Here is a 20781-nt window from a genome sequence, read left to right as displayed (position 1 = left end):
GAGAAATAGAGCCCATAGATTACCAGATAAACCTGATAGAGAAATAGAGCCTATAGATTACTAGATCAACCTGATAGAGAAATAGAGCCCATAGATTACTAGATAAACCTGATAGAGAAATAGAGCCCATAGATTACTAGATAAACCTGATAGAGAAATAGAGCCCATAGATTACTAGATAAACCTGATAGAGAAATAGAGCCCATAGATTACTAGATAAACCTGATAGAGAAATAGAGCCCATGGATTACTAGATAAACCTGATAGAGAAATAGAGCCCATAGATTACTAGATAAACCTGAGAGAGAAATAGAGCCCATAGATTACTAGATAAACCTGATAGAGAAATAGAGCCCATAGATTACTAGATAAACCTGATAGAGAAATAGAGCCTATAGATTACTAGATAAACCTGATAGAGAAATAGAGCCTATAGATTACTAGATCAACCTGATAGAGAAATAGAGCCCATAGATTACTAGATAAACCTGATAGAGAAATAGAGCCCATAGATTACTAGATAAACCTGATAGAGAAATAGAGCCCATAGAGTACCAGATAAACCTGATAGAGAAATAGAGCCCATAGATTACTAGATAAACCTGATAGAGAAATAGAGCCCATAGAGTACTAGATAAACCTGATAGAGAAATAGAGCCTATAGATTACTAGATCAACCTGATAGAGAAATAGAGCCCATAGATTACTAGATAAACCTGATAGAGAAATAGAGCCTATAGATTACTAGATAAACCTGAGAGAGAAATAGAGCCTATAGATTACTAGATAAACCTGATAGAGAAATAGAGCCCATAGATTACTAGATAAACCTGATAGAGAAATAGAGCCCATAGATTACTAGATAAACCTGATAGAGAAATAGAGCCCATAGAGTACCAGATAAACCTGATAGAGAAATAGAGCCCATAGATTACTAGATAAACCTGATAGAGAAATAGAGCCCATAGAGTACTAGATAAACCTGATAGAGAAATAGAGCCCATAGATTACTAGATAAACCTGATAGAGAAATAGAGCCCATAGATTACTAGATAAACCTGAGAGAGAAATAGAGCCTATAGATTACTAGATAAACCTGATAGAGAAATAGAGCCCATAGATTACTAGATAAACCTGATAGAGAAATAGAGCCTATAGATTACTAGATAAACCTGAGAGAGAAATAGAGCCCATAGATTACTAGATAAACCTGATAGAGAAATAGAGCCCATAGATTACTAGATAAACCTGATAGAGACATAGAGCCTATAGATTACTAGATAAACCTGATAGAGAAATAGAGCCCATAGATTACTAGATAAACCTGATAGAGACATAGAGCCTATAGATTACTAGATAAACCTGATAGAGAAATAGAGCCTATAGATTACTAGATAAACCTGATAGAGAAATAGAGCCCATAGATTACTAGATAAACCTGAGAGAGAAATAGAGCCCATAGATTACTAGATAAACCTGATAGAGAAATAGAGCCCATAGATTACTAGATAAACCTGATAGAGAAATAGAGCCTATAGATTACTAGATAAACCTGATAGAGAAATAGAGCCTATAGATTACTAGATCAACCTGATAGAGAAATAGAGCCCATAGATTACTAGATAAACCTGATAGAGAAATAGAGCCCATAGATTACTAGATAAACCTGATAGAGAAATAGAGCCCATAGAGTACCAGATAAACCTGATAGAGAAATAGAGCCCATAGATTACTAGATAAACCTGATAGAGAAATAGAGCCCATAGAGTACTAGATAAACCTGATAGAGAAATAGAGCCTATAGATTACTAGATAAACCTGATAGAGAAATAGAGCCCATAGATTACTAGATAAACCTGATAGAGAAATAGAGCCCATAGATTACTAGATAAACCTGATAGAGAAATAGAGCCCATAGATTACTAGATAAACCTGATAGAGAAATAGAGCCCATAGAGTACTAGATAAACCTGATAGAGAAATAGAGCCCATAGATTACTAGATAAACCTGATAGAGAAATAGAGCCCATAGATTACTAGATAAACCTGAGAGAGAAATAGAGCCTATAGATTACTAGATAAACCTGATAGAGAAATAGAGCCCATAGATTACTAGATAAACCTGATAGAGAAATAGAGCCTATAGATTACTAGATAAACCTGAGAGAGAAATAGAGCCCATAGATTACTAGATAAACCTGATAGAGAAATAGAGCCCATAGATTACTAGATAAACCTGATAGAGACATAGAGCCTATAGATTACTAGATAAACCTGATAGAGAAATAGAGCCCATAGATTACTAGATAAACCTGATAGAGACATAGAGCCTATAGATTACTAGATAAACCTGATAGAGAAATAGAGCCTATAGATTACTAGATAAACCTGATAGAGAAATAGAGCCCATAGATTACTAGATAAACCTGATAGAGAAATAGAGCCCATAGATTACTAGATAAACCTGATAGAGACATAGAGCCCATATAAGAGCGTCTGAATAAGCTCTAACAGACCTTCCCATGAGAGCCAACACTGATCGCCATGTGCGTGTTTAGCCCACCACATGCTAGGTAATGCTAGTATCAACAGCACATCCAACACGCTGAAACTATAGCTAGCCTTGATTAGTCATCGCACATCTATATACATCAGCTTCCCCACTATGGTCCAGGGTTAGGGTTAGGCAGATGTATCATTTTAAAATGAGGCTGTTCTCCTGTGACTATATGCTAGTGATGAAAAGCCCCAGTAATGTTTAGCTGACAACAGACTAAGGCCGTAGAACAGGGGTGTCAAACGTCCGGCCCGCGGGCCGGATCAGGCCCGCAAACAGGTTTAATCCGGCCCGCGAGATGATTTTGTAAAGTATAAACTGTTAATACCGGGGCAGAGCAAATAGGTCAAGCAAGTGCAGCCAGTCCGGATGAGCTACTTTGTTTTGCCCGCGATATTTATTACGGCTTCTGCTTTTAACATTATGTGCTTTGGCACCCTCATTGCCCCAATATGTCTCTGTCAAAAAATAGATAAGTGGACGCAGAGTGCAGAGTGTTCCAAGAAAAATTGTCATCCTTCTATTTATTCACAGAATTGAATGGGAAAGCTGTATGTTGCAGTGCTGAAAGAATATAACCTTCGTCGCCACTATGCGAGTCTTCATGCCGACAAATATGACAACTTTCAAGGACAGCGGAGAAGAGAGAAGGTGAATGAACTGTTGGTGGGTCTGAAGAAACAGCAGTCTGTGTTTACTCACAGCCGAGAGACATCAGTGACGCTGCAGTGAAAGCTAGCTACCTCATTGCTAATGAAATCGCAGTGGCTTCAAAACCATTTAGTGAGGGTGAATTTGTAAAAACATGCATGATGAAGGCAGCAGAGATTGTGTGCCCTGAAATGCACCAGGCTTTTGCAAATATCAGCCTGACAAGAAACACAGTTGCAGACAGGATTTCCGATCTTTCAGTGGATTTGGACAGCCAGTTCAAGCAAAAAGTAAAGTCATTTATTGCGTTTTCGGTTGCAATTGATGAAAGCACGGACATTACAGATGTTGCACAACTGGCCATTTTCATCCGCGGAGTTGATGACACATTGACCGTCACCGAGGAGTTCGTGGAGTTGGTGCCGATGACAGATACAACGACAGCAGCTGATATTTTCACTGCACTCGTCGGCGCGATGGACAGGGACAGGTGCAATCTGCAAATGGAGGACGTGATTTTTGGACTTTTCACTGTATTTTGCACCAGGAGGCTTTGTGTTGCAAGTCATTAAAGATGGATAACGTCATGAAGGTGGTCATCCAAACTGTTAATTTCATCCGATCCAGAAGCCTGAATCACCGTCAGTTTGACAGCCTTCTCAGAGAGAAAGACCACATCTATGGCCTGCCATACCACACTGAGGTAAGATGGTTAAGCCGAGGTGCTGTGCTGAGGCGTTTCTTTGATTTACGAGAAGAAATTGAACAGTTCATGGAAGAAAAGGGCAAACCAGTGTTAGAATTTCATTCCGCAGAATGGATGCAGGACCTTGCATTTATGGTGGATGTTACAGAGCACCTGAATAACTTGAACAAACAGCTGCAAGGGCGCAAAAATGTTGCCACGCAGTATTATGACAGCATACGTTCTTTCAAGTTGAAGCTGGCATTGTGGGAGACGCAACTCGCCGGTGGTGATGCAGCTCACTTCCCCTGTCTGAAAAATGTGTGCGCGACCCAACATGTGGCAAACATGAAGCGGTTCAAAGATAAAATAACGGGACTGTTAAGGGAGTTTGAGCAACGCTTTCAGATTTTTTGTGAACTGGAGAAAGACTTCAACGTTTTTTGTTCGCCATTCACCGTGAATCACTCTGATCTGCCCGTCAGCATCCACCTTGAAATAATAGACTTGCAGTGTGACTCGGATTTGAAGGGCAAATTTGCCGCAGCTGGCTTGGACACATTTTATCAGAATCTCTTGCCAGGTTACCCCAACTTGACAGCCCTCGCTGCAAAACTGTTGTGCATGTTTGGAACCACATATCTTTGTGAGCAAGTTCTCTGTAATGAGCATAAATAAAACAAAGCTGCGCTCAAGGCTCACGCACAAGCACTTGAATCACATCCTGAAGTTGGCTGCCACTCAGGATGTGACGCCTGATATTGATGCGCTGGTGAAAGCTAAAAGATGTCAGGTATCAGGAGTCAAATAAACTATGCAACCCCACTTAAAGTGCTGCATGAGACACCCTGATATAGTTCTGTGATCTGTGATATACTTCTGTGAATCACTGAGGCATTGTGTGTTTGTGTGTTGTTTGTCCTCAGAATTTCAAATAACTTGAGGTGTTTTATGATTAATAGTGATGTTGTGCTTTTGGACACACTGTCCTCAGGCTCCAGCTTTATGTTTATATGTTTTTATGTTGATGTGCTATTGTTTTTAATTGATTTTATTTTATTTGTATTTTTAACCTATTCTTGACTGTGGTTCTTGCACTTGTTTGGGGAACAGGATTTCATTATTTGTATCTACATTTCTGCCTGAGAAATGACACCCTGATATAGTTCTATGATCTGTGAAACAGTTCTGTGAATCACTGAGGCATTGTGTGTTTGTGTGTTCTTTTTCTTTAGAATTTTCAAATAAACTTGAGGTGTTTTATGATTAATAGTGATGTTGTGCTTGTACTATTTTGGACACACTGTCCTCAGGCTCCAGCTTTATGTTTTATGTTGATAGTATTAAAACAAAGAAAACAATCTGAAGTTGTTGTTTTTAAGTTATATATACCATGATTTTACCGGTCCGGCCCACTTGGGAATAGATTTTCCTCCATGTGGCCCCTGAGCTAAAATGAGTTTGACACCCCTGCCGTAGAAGATATCACTACCTGCCTGCTGAACAGCAGCACCATACATTAGAACCAGCAAGCTGCCTCAGGGGATAAGATGCCAGCATACACACACTATGTACAACATGCATGATAACACACATAAACATGCTTACTGCTATCCTAAAATGATTGGCCATCATACTGCAATGCTCCAGCAGATGCTTTGGAAGGAATAGCTAGTGTTGGCCTCTAAGTCACCACGACCTCACTGTGTGCTCTTGGAATAATAGCAGCCATGCCATAACACTATGTCCAGATGATACAGGACATACAGCCATACCATAACACTATGTCCAGATGATACAGGACATACAGCCATGCCATAACACTATGTCCAGATGATACAGGACATACAGCCATAACACTATGTCCAGATGATACAGGACATACAGCCATAACACTATGTCCAGATGATACAGGACATACAGCCATACCACTATGTCCAGATGATACAGGACATACAGCCATACCACTATGTCCAGATGATACAGGACATACAGCCATACCACTATGTCCAGATGATACATGACATACAGCCATGCCATAACACTATGTCCAGATGATACAGGACATACAGCCATACCATAACACTATGTCCAGATGATACAGGACATACAGCCATACCATAACACTATGTCCAGATGATACAGGACATACAGCCATACCATAACACTATGTCCAGATGATACAGGACATACAGCCATACCATAACACTATGTCCAGATGATACAGGACATACAGCCATACCATAACACTATGTCCAGATGATACAGGACATACAGCCATACCACTATGTCCAGATGATACAGGACATACAGCCATACCATAACACTATGTCCAGATGATACAGGACATACAGCCATAACACTATGTCCAGATGATACAGGACATACAGCCATACCATAACACTGTGTCCAGATGATACAGGACATACAGCCATAACACTATGTCCAGATGATACAGGACATACAGCCATACCACTATGTCCAGATGATACAGGACATACAGCCATAACACTATGTCCAGATGATACAGGACATACAGCCATACCATAACACTATGTCCAGATGATACAGGACATACAGCCATACCATAACACTATGTCCAGATGATACAGGACATACAGCCATACCATAACACTATGTCCAGATGATACAGGACATACAGCCATACCATAACACTATGTCCAGATGATACAGGACATACAGCCATACCACTAAGTGCAGATGATACAGGACATACAGCCATACCACTATGTCCAGATGATACAGGACATACAGCCATACCACTATGTCCAGATGATACAGGACATACAGCCATACCACTATGTCCAGATGATACAGGACATACAGCCATACCATAACACTATGTCCAGATGATACAGAACATACAGCCATACCATAACACTATGTCCAGATGATACAGGACATACAGCCATAACACTATGTCCAGATGATACAGGACATACAGCCATACCATAACACTATGTCCAGATGATACAGGACATACAGCCATAACACTATGTCCAGATGATACAGGACATACAGCCATACCATACCACTATGTCCAGATGATACAGGACATACAGCCATACCACTATGTCCAGATGATACAGGATATACAGCCATACCACTATGTCCAGATGATACAGGACATACAGCCATACCATAACAATGTGTCCAGATGATACAGGACATACAGCCATACCATAACACTATGTCCAGATGATACAGGACATACAGCCATACCATAACACTATGTCCAGATGATACAGGACATACAGCCATGCCATAACACTATGTCCAGATGATACAGGACATACAGCCATACCATAACACTATGTCCAGATGATACAGGACATACAGCCATACCATAACACTATGTCCAGATGATACAGGACATACAGCCATACCACTATGTCCAGATGATACAGGACATACAGCCATACCATAACACTATGTCCAGATGATACAGGACATACAGCCATACCACTATGTCCAGATGATACAGGACATACAGCCATACCATAACACTATGTCCAGATGATACAGGACATACAGCCATACCATAACACTATGTCCAGATGATACAGGACATACAGCCATAACACTATGTCCAGATGATACAGGACATACAGCCATACCATAACACTATGTCCAGATGATACAGGACATACAGCCATAACACTATGTCCAGATGATACAGGACATACAGCCATAACACTATGTCCAGATGATACAGGACATACAGCCATACCACTATGTCCAGATGATACAGGACATACAGCCATAACACTATGTCCAGATGATACAGGACATACAGCCATAACACTATGTCCAGATGATACAGGACATACAGCCATACCATAACACTATGTCCAGATGATACAGGACATACAGCCATACCACTATGTCCAGATGATACAGGACATACAGCCATACCATACCACTATGTCCAGATGATACAGGACATACAGCCATACCATAACACTATGTCCAGATGATACAGGGCATACAGCCATAACACTATGTCCAGATGATACAGGACATACAGCCATAACACTATGTCCAGATGATACAGGACATACAGCCATACCATAACACTATGTCCAGATGATACATGACATACAGCCATAACACTATGTCCAGATGATACAGGACATACAGCCATACCATAACACTATGTCCAGATGATACAGGACATACAGTCATAACACTATGTCCAGATGATACAGGACATACAGCCATACCATAACACTATGTCCAGATGATACAGGACATACAGCCATACCATAACACTATGTCCAGATGATACAGGGCATACAGCCATAACACTATGTCCAGATGATACAGGACATACAGCCATAACACTATGTCCAGATGATACAGGACATACAGCCATACCATAACACTATGTCCAGATGATACATGACATACAGCCATAACACTATGTCCAGATGATACAGGACATACAGCCATAACACTATGTCCAGATGATACAGGACATACAGCCATAACACTATGTCCAGATGATCCAGGACATACATCCATACCATAACACTATGTCCAGATGATACAGGACATACAGCCATAACACTATGTCCAGATGATACAGGACATACAGCCATACCATAACACTATGTCCAGATGATACAGGACATACAGCCATACCACTATGTCCAGATGATACAGGACATACAGCCATACCACTATGTCCAGATGATACAGGACATACAGCCATACCACTATGTTCAGATGATTCAGGACATACAGCCATGCCATAACACTATGTCCAGATGATACAGGACATACAGCCATACCATAACACTATGTCCAGATGATACAGGACATACAGCCATAACACTATGTCCAGATGATACAGGACATACAGCCATACCATAACACTATGTCCAGATGATACAGGACATACAGCCATAACACTATGTCCAGATGATACAGGACATACAGCCATACCACTATGTCCAGATGATACAGGACATATAGCCATACCATAACACTATGTCCAGATGATACAGGACATACAGCCATAACACTATGTCCAGATGATACAGGACATACAGCCATACCATAACACTATGTCCAGATGATACAGGACATACAGCCATACCATAACACTATGTCCAGATGATACAGGACATACAGCCATACCACTATGTCCAGATGATACAGGACATACAGCCATACCATAACACTATGTCCAGATGATACAGGACATACAGCCATAACACTATGTCCAGATGATACAGGACATACATCCATAACACTATGTCCAGATGATACAGGACATACAGCCATGCCATAACACTATGTCCAGATGATACAGGACATACAGCCATAACACTATGTCCAGATGATACAGGACATACAGCCATACCATAACATTATGTCCAGATGATACAGGACATACATCCATAACACTATGTCCAGATGATACAGGACATACAGCCATACCATAACACTATGTCCAGATGATACAGGACATACAGCCATAACAATATGTCCAGATGATACAGGACATACAGCCATGCCATAACACTATGTCCAGATGATACAGGACATACAGCCATAACACTATGTCCAGATGATACAGGACATACAGCCATACCATAACATTATGTCCAGATGATACAGGACATACAGCCATGCCATAACACTATGTCCAGATGATACAGGACATACAGCCATACCATACCACTATGTCCAGATGATACAGGACATACAGCCATTACACTATGTCCAGATAATACAGGACATACAGCCATACCATAACAATATGTCCAGATGATACAGGACATACAGCCATACCATAACACTATGTCCAGATGATACAGGACATACAGCCATAACACTATGTCCAGATGATACAGGACATACAGCCATACCATAACACTATGTCCAGATGATACAGGACATACAGCCATAACACTATGTCCAGATGATACAGGACATACAGCCATACCATAACACTATGTCCAGATGATACAGGACATACAGTCATGCATGAATAACACAACATCCACCTAGATGATGTATATGGAGCCTAGCCAGCACGAGCTCCCATGATGCAATACTGGCAGCCATTCCATTATGCATACTGTGTAGAAAATGAAGCAAAGCATATCTGCTAACACCTGAATATGTGAACATCACCACAGCATTAAGAGTTGCAGTCCAACACATCATACAACCAGTATGTAAGACATGAAAATAACAAAATGCACAGAAAATGAATGAATACCATTACTAATACATGATGACTAGAGTGACGTGATCGCTACAATAGCACATGATAGAATAAGACCAGTCACTAGAATAATACTACTAGAATACACGATGGACTGACAGGGACGACCACCTGTGTATACTGAACAAAAATATAAATGCAACATGTAAATTGTTGGTCCCGTGTTTCATGAGCTGAAATAAAAAAATCCCAGATATTTTCCATACGGAGAAAAAGCTTACATCCCTAATAGTGAGAATTTATAATTTGCCAATATAATCCATCCACCTGACAGGTGTGGCATATCAAGAAGCTGATAAAACAGCATGATCATTACACAGGTGCACCTTGTGCTGGGGACAATCGAAGGCCACTTTAAAATGTGCAGTTTTGTCACACAACACAATGCCAGATGTCTCAAGTTTTGAGGGAGCGTGCAATTGGCATGCTGACTGCAGGAATGTCCACGAGAGCTGTTGCGAGATAATTTAATGTTAATTTCTCTACCATAAACTGCCTCCAATGTCGTTTTAGAGAATTTAGCAGTATGTCCAACCGGCCTTACATTGGATGTGTCTCAATCACAAACAAACTATCATTGTCCAAACACACCAGGACAACACCTTTTCCCCCTCGGGAGACTGAAAAGATTTGGCATGGGCCCCCAGATCCTCAAAAAGTTATACAGCTGCACCATTGAGAGCATCCTGACCAGTTGCATCACCACCTGGTATGGCAACTGCTCGGCATCCGACCATAAGGCCCTACATAGGGTAGTGCGTATGGCCCAGTACATCACTGGGGCCAAGCTTCCTGCCATCCAGGACTTATATACCAGGTGGTGTCAGAGGAAGGCCCAAAAAATTGTCAAAGACTCCAGTCACCCAAGTCTTAGACTGTTCTCTCTGCTACCGCACGGCAAGCGGTACCGGAGCGGCAAGTCTAGGTCCAAAAGGCTCCTTAACAGCTTCTAGCCCCAAGCAATAAGACTGCTGAACAATTAATCAAATGGCCACCTGGACTATTTACATTCAACCCCCCCTCCCGCTTTGTTTTAACACTGCTGCTACTCGCTGTTTATTATCTATGCATAGTCACTTTACCCCTACCTACATGTACAAATTACCTCGACTAACCTGTACCCCCGCACATTGACTCGGTACCGGTACCCCCTGTATATAGCCTCGTTAATGTTATTTTATTGTGTTACTTTTTATTTATTTTTTCACTTTAGTTTATTTAGTAAAGATTTTCTTAACTCTATTTCTTGAACTGCATTGTTGGTTAAGGGCTTGTAAGTAAGCATTTCCCGGTAAGGTCTACACCTGTTGTATTCGGCACGTGACAAATAAAATGGTATTTTATTTTATTTGAATCCACCGCATCCGCCTATGTTTCACTTCCACATCTGCAGTGAAAGGTGACAGAGCTAGAGGGGTGTTTGTCAGACCATGAGACATCCCGAAAATCGGTCTTCTCACAAAATCGTCTGTAGCGTCCGAATGGTTTGGCCTACAAACTAATATGACCCCTCTATGGAAAGAAGAGACTCTCACCAACACGATGGTTTTCTGCTCTACGACCTCCAGAAGTGTCAGGAGACTCATCTGAAGTCGGTGCAGCCGATCTGCCAACTTCTGTCTGTAGCCTCCGAACCGTTTGGGCTACACACTAATATGACCCCTCTGTGGAAAGGTGAGACTCTCATGAACATGTAGATTGCTCTAGGATGCCCACAGGCCTCACAAGACTCATCTGAAGGTCCCCAGTACCAGTTGGAAAAAATGAATGGACCTATATATGGAGACTGTTTAATGGCAAAAATGTGGGGTTAAATGCATGTAAAATAAAAATAAAAATCCTGATCTAGGAGAGACACTTCAGAACAAACTTCCTATTTATATTTTTTGGGGACTATCTGTTGTTCCATGTTCAATGCGTTTGTATGGGCTAATAGCAGTAAGGCCCAACATCTTTTTTCATCAAATATTCTTGGGATACCTCAAGGGGGCTTAACATTCTAAATCAAATCGCTAAATGATCCTTCTTAAAACAATTCCATATAGCTTAGTAGGCTTAAAAAACCTTCTTTAACCCGCCTCTTCCCTTTCATCTAAACTGATTGAAGTTGATTTAACAAGTGACATCATTAAGGGATCATAGCTTTCACCTGGTCGGTCTATGTCATGGAAAGAGCAGGTGTTCTTAATGTTTGTATACTCAGTGTACACTAACACACACTGTCATATTGTAATGTAATATTCTACATTTTATACTGTAAATACCACAGGACTCCAATGAAGTTGTAGAAACATCTCAAGGATGATCAATGGAAACATGATTTACCTGAGCTCAATTTCGAGTCTCACAGCAAAGGGTCTGAATACTTACGTAAATCTGGGATATTTCTGTTTTTTATTTTGTAATAAATTTGCAAAAATTTCTAAAAACCTGTTTTCGATTTGTCATTATGGGGTATTGTGTGTAGATTGATGAAGAAACATTAATTTAATCCATTTTAGAATAAGGCTGTAACATAGCAACATGTGGAAAAGGGGAAGGGGTCTGAATACTTTCAGAATGCACTGTAAATGTGTAATATAGGAGCAATGTAAATGTGTAATATAGGAGCAATGTAAATGTGTAATATTGTAATGTGAACGTGTAATATTGTAATGTAGTGCCCTCAAAGCTCATCACTAAGCTACGGATCCTGGGACTAAACACCTCCCTCTGCAACTGGATCCTGGACTTCCTGACTGGCCGCCCCCAGGTGGTAAGGGTAGGTAACAACACATCTGCCACGCTGATCCTCAACACGGGGGCCCCTCAGGGGTGCGTGCTAAGTCCCCTCCTGTACTCCATGACTGCATGGCCAGGCACGACTCCAACACCATTAAGTTTGCCGACGACACAACAGTGGTAGGCCTGATCATTGACAACGATGAGACAGCCTATAGGGAGGAGGTCAGAGACCTGGCCGTGTGGTGCCAGGATAACAACCTCTCCCTCAACGTGACCAAGACAAAGGAGATGATTGTGGACTACAGGAAAAAAAAGAGGACTGAGCACGCCCCCATTCTCATCGACGGGGCTGTAGTGTCCACATCACCAACGAACTATCATGGTCCAAACACACCAAGACAGTCGTGAAGAGGGCACGACAAAGCCTATTCCCCCTCAGGAGACTGAAAAGATTTGGCATGGGTCCTCAGATCCTCAAAATGTTATACAGCTGCACCATTGAGAACATCCTGACTGGTTGCATCCCTGCCTGGTATGGCAACTGCTCGGCCTCCGACCGCAAGAGGGTAGTGCGTACGGCCCAGTACATCACTGGGGCCAAGCTTCCTGCCATCCAGGACCTCTATACCAGGCGGTGTCAGATGAAGGCCCTCAAAATTGTCAAAGACTCCAGCCACCCAAGTCATAGACTGTTCTTTCTGCTACCGCACGGCAAGCGGTACCGGAGCGTCAAGTCTAGGTCCATAAATCTTCTCAACAGCTTCTACCCCCAAGCCATAAGACTCCTGAACAGCTAATCATGGCTACCCAGACTATTTGCACTGCCCCCCCACCCCATATTTGTACGCTGCTGCTACTCTGTTAATTATTTATGCATAGTCACTTTAACTCTACCCACATGTACATATTACTTCAACTACCTCAACTAGCCGGTGCCCCCGCACATTGACTCTGCACCGGTACCCCCCTGTATATATAGCCTCCCTACTGTTATTTTATTTTACTTCTGCTATTTTTTTTCTCAACACTTTTTTGTTGTTGTTTTATTTTACTTTTTTTATAAAAATAAATAAATGCATTGTTGGTTAAGGTCTGTAAGTAAGCATTTCACGGTAATGTCTACACCTGTTGTATTCGGCGCATGTGGCAAATAAAATGTGATTTTATTTTATTTTATTTAAATATGTAATATAGGAGAGATGTGTATTATTGTAATGTAATAATGTAAATGTGTAATATAGGAGCAATGTAAATGTGTTATAGTAGTGTGGGTCACCTCCCGAGTGGAGCAGTGGGCTAAAGCTGTGCCACTAGAGATCCTGGTTCGAATCCAGGCTCTGTCGTAGCCGGCCGCGACCGGGAGACCCATGGGGCGGCGCACAATTGGCCCAGCGTCGTCCAGGGTAGGGGAGGGAATGGCCGGCAGGGATGTAGCTCAGTTGGTAGAGCATGGCGTTTGCAACGCCAGGGTTGTGGGTTCGAATCCCACGGGGAGCCAGTATGAAAAATTATAATGTATGCACTCACTAACTGTAAGTCGCTCTGGATAAGAGCGTCTGCTAAATGACTAAAATGTAAATGTTACAGCAGTGCGAAACACATCGTGCAGGTTTCTCTGGTATCTCTCCATGCGTCCCAATTGACACCCTATTCCCTATATAGTGCACTTCTTTTGAGCCGGGCCCATAGAGCTCTGGTGGAATAAGGTTCCATTCGGGGTCAACATGGCCTCGTATTTACCATATTTATACAGGGACCAGGGCGGGTCCTATTGTTGATACAGGGACCAGGGTGGGTCCTATTGTTAATACAGGGACCAAGGTGGGTCCTATTGTTAATACAGGGACCAGGGTGGGTCCTATTGTTAATACAGGGACCAAGGTGGGTCCTATTGTTAATACAGGGACCAGGGTGGGTCCTATTGTTGATACAGGGACCAAGGTGGGTCCTATTGTTAATACAGGGACCAGGGCGGGTCCTATTGTTAATACAGGGACCAGGGCGGGTCCTATTGTTAATACAGGGACCAGGGCGGGTCGTATTGTTAATACAGGGACCAGGGCGGGTCCTATTGTTAATACAGGGACCAGGGCGGGTCCTATTGTTAATACAGGGACCAGGGCGGGTCGTATTGTTAATACAGGGACCAGGGTGGGTCCTATTGTTAATACAGGGACCAGGGCGGGTCCTATTGTTAATACAGGGACCAGGGTGGGTCGTATTGTTAATACACAATCCGGTGGACTGAGTGACACAGAGAAAATTAAAGAGAGCAATAGCAGTGGGGGTTCTGAGGTAAAGCACTGTCCTGTTCTATTCTCTACTGTACACAGTCACAATGCATGCGTCCCAAATAGCACCTTACTCCCTATTTAGTGTACTACTTTTGAACAGGGCCCATATAGAATAGTGTGCCATCTGGGACACATCCTATGTCATCACATACCTGGATACTCTCTTCATTGAATTCACAAGCAAGGTACATGCAGTACATTACCGATCAAGAATGAGATCTTCCACCTTTTCTACTGTCAATGAGAGAGAGAGAGAGAGAGAGAGAGAGAGAGAGAGAGAGAGAGAGAGAGAGAGAGAGAGAGAGAGAGAGAGAGAGAGAGAGAGAGAGAGAGAGAGAGAAGAGAGAGAGAGAGAGACAAAGAGAGACAAAGAGAGAAAGCAGGGATAGTGAGAAAGAGAGAAAGCAGGGATAGTGAGAAAGAGAGCGGGGAGAGAGAGAAAGATAATTCTACCTGTGTTGCTGCCTTGCCTCAGCTGTCAGAGTCAAACAGTAGATTTTATAGATGTCTTGTCTACTGTGCTCTTTGCCCTCAAAGATTATATATTTGCTCTGTTCCGCCTCTCCTCCTCCCTCAGACAGGGTTTCCTTTTTAGGACAGGAGGATGTTAGGAGAAAAGGTCAGCAAAGAGATGAGTAATGTGTCAGAAAGAGGGACAGAGGGGGACAGAGAGTGGGAGAGAGGGGGACAGAGAGGGGGACAGAGAGAGACAGATGTAGAGAGAGAGAGAGAGGGGGACAGAGAGACAGAGAGACAGATGTAGAGGGAGAGGGACAGAGAGAGACAGATGTAGAGGGAGGGGGACAGAGAGAGAGAGAGAGAGATGTAGAGAGAGGGGGACAGAGGGACAGAGAGAGGGACAGAGAGAGGGAGAGAGGGACAGAGAGATGGGGATAGAGGGAGAGAGAGGGGGATAGAGTGAGAGAGGGGGAGAGAGGGGGACAGAGCGAGAGAGGGGGACAGAGAGAGAGAGGGGGACAGAGCAAGAGAGGGGGACAGAGCGAGAGAGGGGGACAGAGAGGGGGACAGAGGGAGAGAGAGAGGGAGAGAGAGGGGGATAGAGGGGGAGAGAGAGGGGGATAGAGGGGGATAGAGGGAGACAGAGAGAGAGGGAGAGAGAGGGGGATAGAGGGGGATAGAGGGAGACAGAGAGAGAGGGAGAGGGAGAGAGGGGGACAGATGTAGAGAGAGGGACAGAGGGGGATAGAGGGAGAGAGGGGGACATAGAGAGAGAGGGGGACAGAGAGAGAGAGGGGGACAGAGAGAGAGAGGGGGACAGAGAGAGAGAGGGGGACAGAGAGAGAGAGGGGGACAGAGAGAGAGAGGGGGACAGAGAGAGAGAGGGGGACAGAGAGAGAGAGGGGGATAGAGGGAGAGAGGGGGACAGAGGGAGAGAGGGGGACAGAGAGAGAGAGGGGGACAGAGAGAGAGAGGGGGACAGAGAGAGAGAGGGGGACAGAGAAAGAGGGGGAGGTTAAGGGTTTGTAATGAGAGAAAGTAGATAGTGAAAGATAGAATGAACAGATAAACAGTTGAGAAACAACAACGTTGAGTCTGACAGACATGAGCAGCGGAGCTCCATTTCACTGTATTTAACAACCCATCTTAGCGCCCAGGCCATCGCTGTAGGCGCTGGTTGATTTAATAGCCTGTTAGTTGTGTAGGCTCACTGCCCCAGAAAGAACACTGGAACCCTTTAAACAATGTGTTTGCCCGGTGGGGGAAACAGACAACTGCTTCCCATATGACACCCTATTCCCTCTACTTTAGACCAGGGCCCATTGGGCTAGGGCTAGTTACCCATAGGGCTAGGGCTAGTTACCCATAGGGCTAGTTACCCATAGGGCTAGGGCTAGTTACCCATAGGGCTAGTTACCCATAGGGCTAGTTACCCATAGGGCTAGTTACCCATAGGGCTAGGGCTAGTTACCCATAGGGCTAGTTACCCATAGGGCTAGGGCTAGTTACCCATAGGGCTAGTTACCCATAGGGCTAGTTACCCATAGGGCTAGTTACCCATAGGGCTAGTTACCCATAGGGCTAGGGCTAGTTACCCATAGGGCTAGTTACCCATAGGGCTAGTTACCCATAGGGCTAGGGTTAGTTACCCATAGGGCTAGGGCTAGTTACCCATAGGGCTAGGGCTAGTTACCCATAGGGCTAGGGCTAGTTACCCATAGGGCTAGTTACCCATTGGGCTAGTTACCCATAGGGCTAGTTACCCATAGGGCTAGGGCTAGTTACCCATAGGGCTAGTTACCCATAGGGCTAGTTACCCATTGGGCTAGTTACCCATAGGGCTAGTTACCCATAGGGCTAGGGCTAGTTACCCATAGGGCTAGTTACCCATAGGGCTAGGGTTAGTTACCCATAGGGCTAGGGCTAGTTACCCATAGGGCTAGTTACCCATAGGGCTAGGGCTAGTTACCCATAGGGCTATTTACCCATAGGGTTACTTACCCATAGGGCTAGTTACCCATTGGGCTAGGGTTAGTTACCCATAGGGCTAGGGCTAGTTACCCATAGGGCTAGGGCTAGTTACCCATAGGGCTAGGGTTAGTTACCCATAGGGCTAGGGTTAGTTACCCATAGGGCTAGGGTTAGTTACCCATAGGGCTAGTTACCCATAGGGTTTTGGGCCCGGTTTCCCAAAAACATCTTAAGTCTAAGTTCATCGTTAAAACCTTCGTAGGAGCATCGTTAAATCTCCAAGCTGTTTCCCAAAACCATCGTTAACGTCGTACTTGAAAATGCTCGTAATCTATCGCCTGCCTCAGACGACTCATAGAACAGCCAAGTGCGTCGTTAGATGCTTTTTTGCCCTCCTCACGTCACTTCATACACAGAAGATTATACACAGATCTCTGCTAAACATAGAACCACATGGTTTATCCGTCTCTCTGTGATCATTTCAGAACAAAGTTGACTACAAATAAAGTTGCCAATGTCTTTGTAATTGATACAAACTAGCAACATTAACAGATGGTTGAAATGAAAACCGAGACTGCATTAATATAAAAACCAATTAACAGTATTTCAGTCATATTGAAATACATTTCATGTTCAATCAATTGAGTTCTATTTTGCTACTTGTAGGCTACTGTCTGTAATTTGTCTGAATATATTTCATGTGTAGCCCAACATGTACTTAATGTGCCAAATCTGTGATTTTCTGAATTGTTATTGGGTAAGCATTAGAACAAGCCGCCTTAGGTGGTAATAGGACCTGATCTGTGATCAGTATTGTGAAATAATTATAAATGTTAAGGTAAGATTTGAATGGAGAAAGCAGAACCGAGAGCAGCGCTCCCTTTCTTTCGTTACCATCAGTATCGGAACACGCTCCAACGACGCACTTAGCGAACGCTCTTCTCTGCGAGTTCCAGGAAACGCATGTTACATCTCCAGCCGTTGTTGGAGAGACGCATCGTTAAAACACGAGGAAGACTAAATGCCATCACTATTGGTAAACCGGGCCCAGAACACTATGGCCACTAGTGCACTGATATAGGGAATAGGGTGCCATTTGGGACAAAACGTGTAGCATTTCTCCTGCTGCACAGCCTCCAGTACAACAGATGGACTTGTCATGTCATCAGGAATCACCTACAGCCAATATAATAGAAAAAACAACTCCCTTATTGGAATAGGAAAGAAAAGTTAATGTTTCAACAGCCTGAAGTGATAGGAGTATTGTAGACCTGCTGGAGAGAGAATCCTGACTTTATTTCAAGTCGTTAGGTGTAGCGGCAGAGACTAGACACACATTATCATAAAATCAAGAGAGATACATGAACACAATCGAAGGGAAGATTGCGTTCCAAATGGCACCCTATCCCCCATGTAGTGCACTACTTCTGACCAGAGCCCTATGTGAATGAGAATAGGGTGTCATCTGTGGCTCAGCTGGTAGAGCACGGCGCTTATAACGCCAAGGTAGTGGGTTCGATCCCCGGGACCACCCATACACAAAAAACAAAAACAAATGTATGCACGCATGACTGTAAGTCGCTTTGGATAAAAAGCGTCTGCTAAATGGCATATTATATTATATTATATTATATCTGGGAAGCAAACATGGAGTGATTTCTACTTGGACAACTTGAAATGCAGATGGCAGTAGCATAATGACAGACAGCAGACGACAGGGAATCATTTATTCATCATGAAGTGAAAGCCGGGAACATGAATATGTAAAACAGTGTGCAGTACAATGTCTCCTGGTTCGCAAAATAAAAACAAAGTTAGAAAGAACGTCCACAGCAATATAACGTTACCCCTTCAGATGCTAGAGTAACTCCTAATGCAAGTCCCAAATACCACCCGATTCCCTACGGGGGCCGGTCAAAAGTAGTGCACTATATAGGGAACTGGGTGGCATTTGGGACACCACTTTATTCTCTCACCATAAAAAGGAGATTTTTAATCACGAGAAGCATCCATCTAATACGCTCTACCCACTCCAAATCCCACAGCCCAATGTAACCCAATGCAACGCTCAGAGAACCTAAAACCCAAAACAAAGAAACCAATATTCTGTCCCATCTGTCGTTGTTAACCCTACGTGCCCTGCCTCTATGTTTAGAAACAAGCTGAAGCATCGCAGCATGAAGAACCAAAGTGGCCCTGGTTCAAATAAATAAACCCCACTACACTACCCACCCTACCATCCATGCATAATGTACTGAGCTGTTACATGAACTACCATACGTCCCAAATGGCTCCCTATTCCCTATATGGTGCACTATTATTTACCAGGCCCAAATGGCACCCTATTCCCTATATGGTGCACTATTATTTACCAGGCCCAAATGGCACCCTATTCCCTATATGGTGCACTATTATTTACCAGGCCCAAATGGCACCCTATTCCCTATATGGTGCACTATTATTTACCAGGCCCAAATGGCACCCTATTCCCTATATGGTGCACTATTATTTACCAGGCCCAAATGGCACCCTATTCCCTATATGGTGCACTATTATTTACCAGGCCCAAATGGCACCCTATTCCCTATATGGTGCACTATTATTTACCAGGCCCAAATGGCACCCTATTCCCTATATGGTGCACTATTATTAGGATATAAGGTGCCATTTGGGACACGGTGTAGCCTATGCTGATGGAACAACAAGATAACATCACAGCTAACACTTACACATTATCTTCCACTGCTTTAACTCATTTATGGACAAAGCTTTTCGCTGTTTCTCTCTTCACCAGACCCCCTCCACAGGCTGGTCTATTTACCAGACCCCCTCCACAGCCTGGTCTATTTACCAGACCCCCTCCACAGCCTGGTCTATTTACCAGACCCCCTCCACAGCCTGGTCTATTTACCAGACCCCCTCCACAGCCTGGTCTATTTACCAGACCCCCTCCACAGCCTGGTCTATTTACCAGACCCCCTCCACAGCCTCACTGAGACCTATCAAACACTCAGAGAGGGAGCGAGAGGAGGGTGTGTGTCAGCTCATTTAATGAGTTTCATTGACTGTGTGTTTAGGACAATGTGTGTGTAGTACAATGTGTGATAGAATATGTAATGAAAATGTATGTATGTATGTATGCATGTATGTATGTACAGTGAGGGAAAAAAGTATTTGATCC

Source organism: Coregonus lavaretus, assembly GCF_964263955.1.
Source record: "Coregonus lavaretus genome assembly, chromosome: 32".
NCBI lineage: Eukaryota > Metazoa > Chordata > Actinopteri > Salmoniformes > Salmonidae > Coregonus > Coregonus lavaretus.
The sequence above is the reverse complement of the archived record's forward strand: the minus strand, read 5'-3'. Positions refer to the sequence as shown.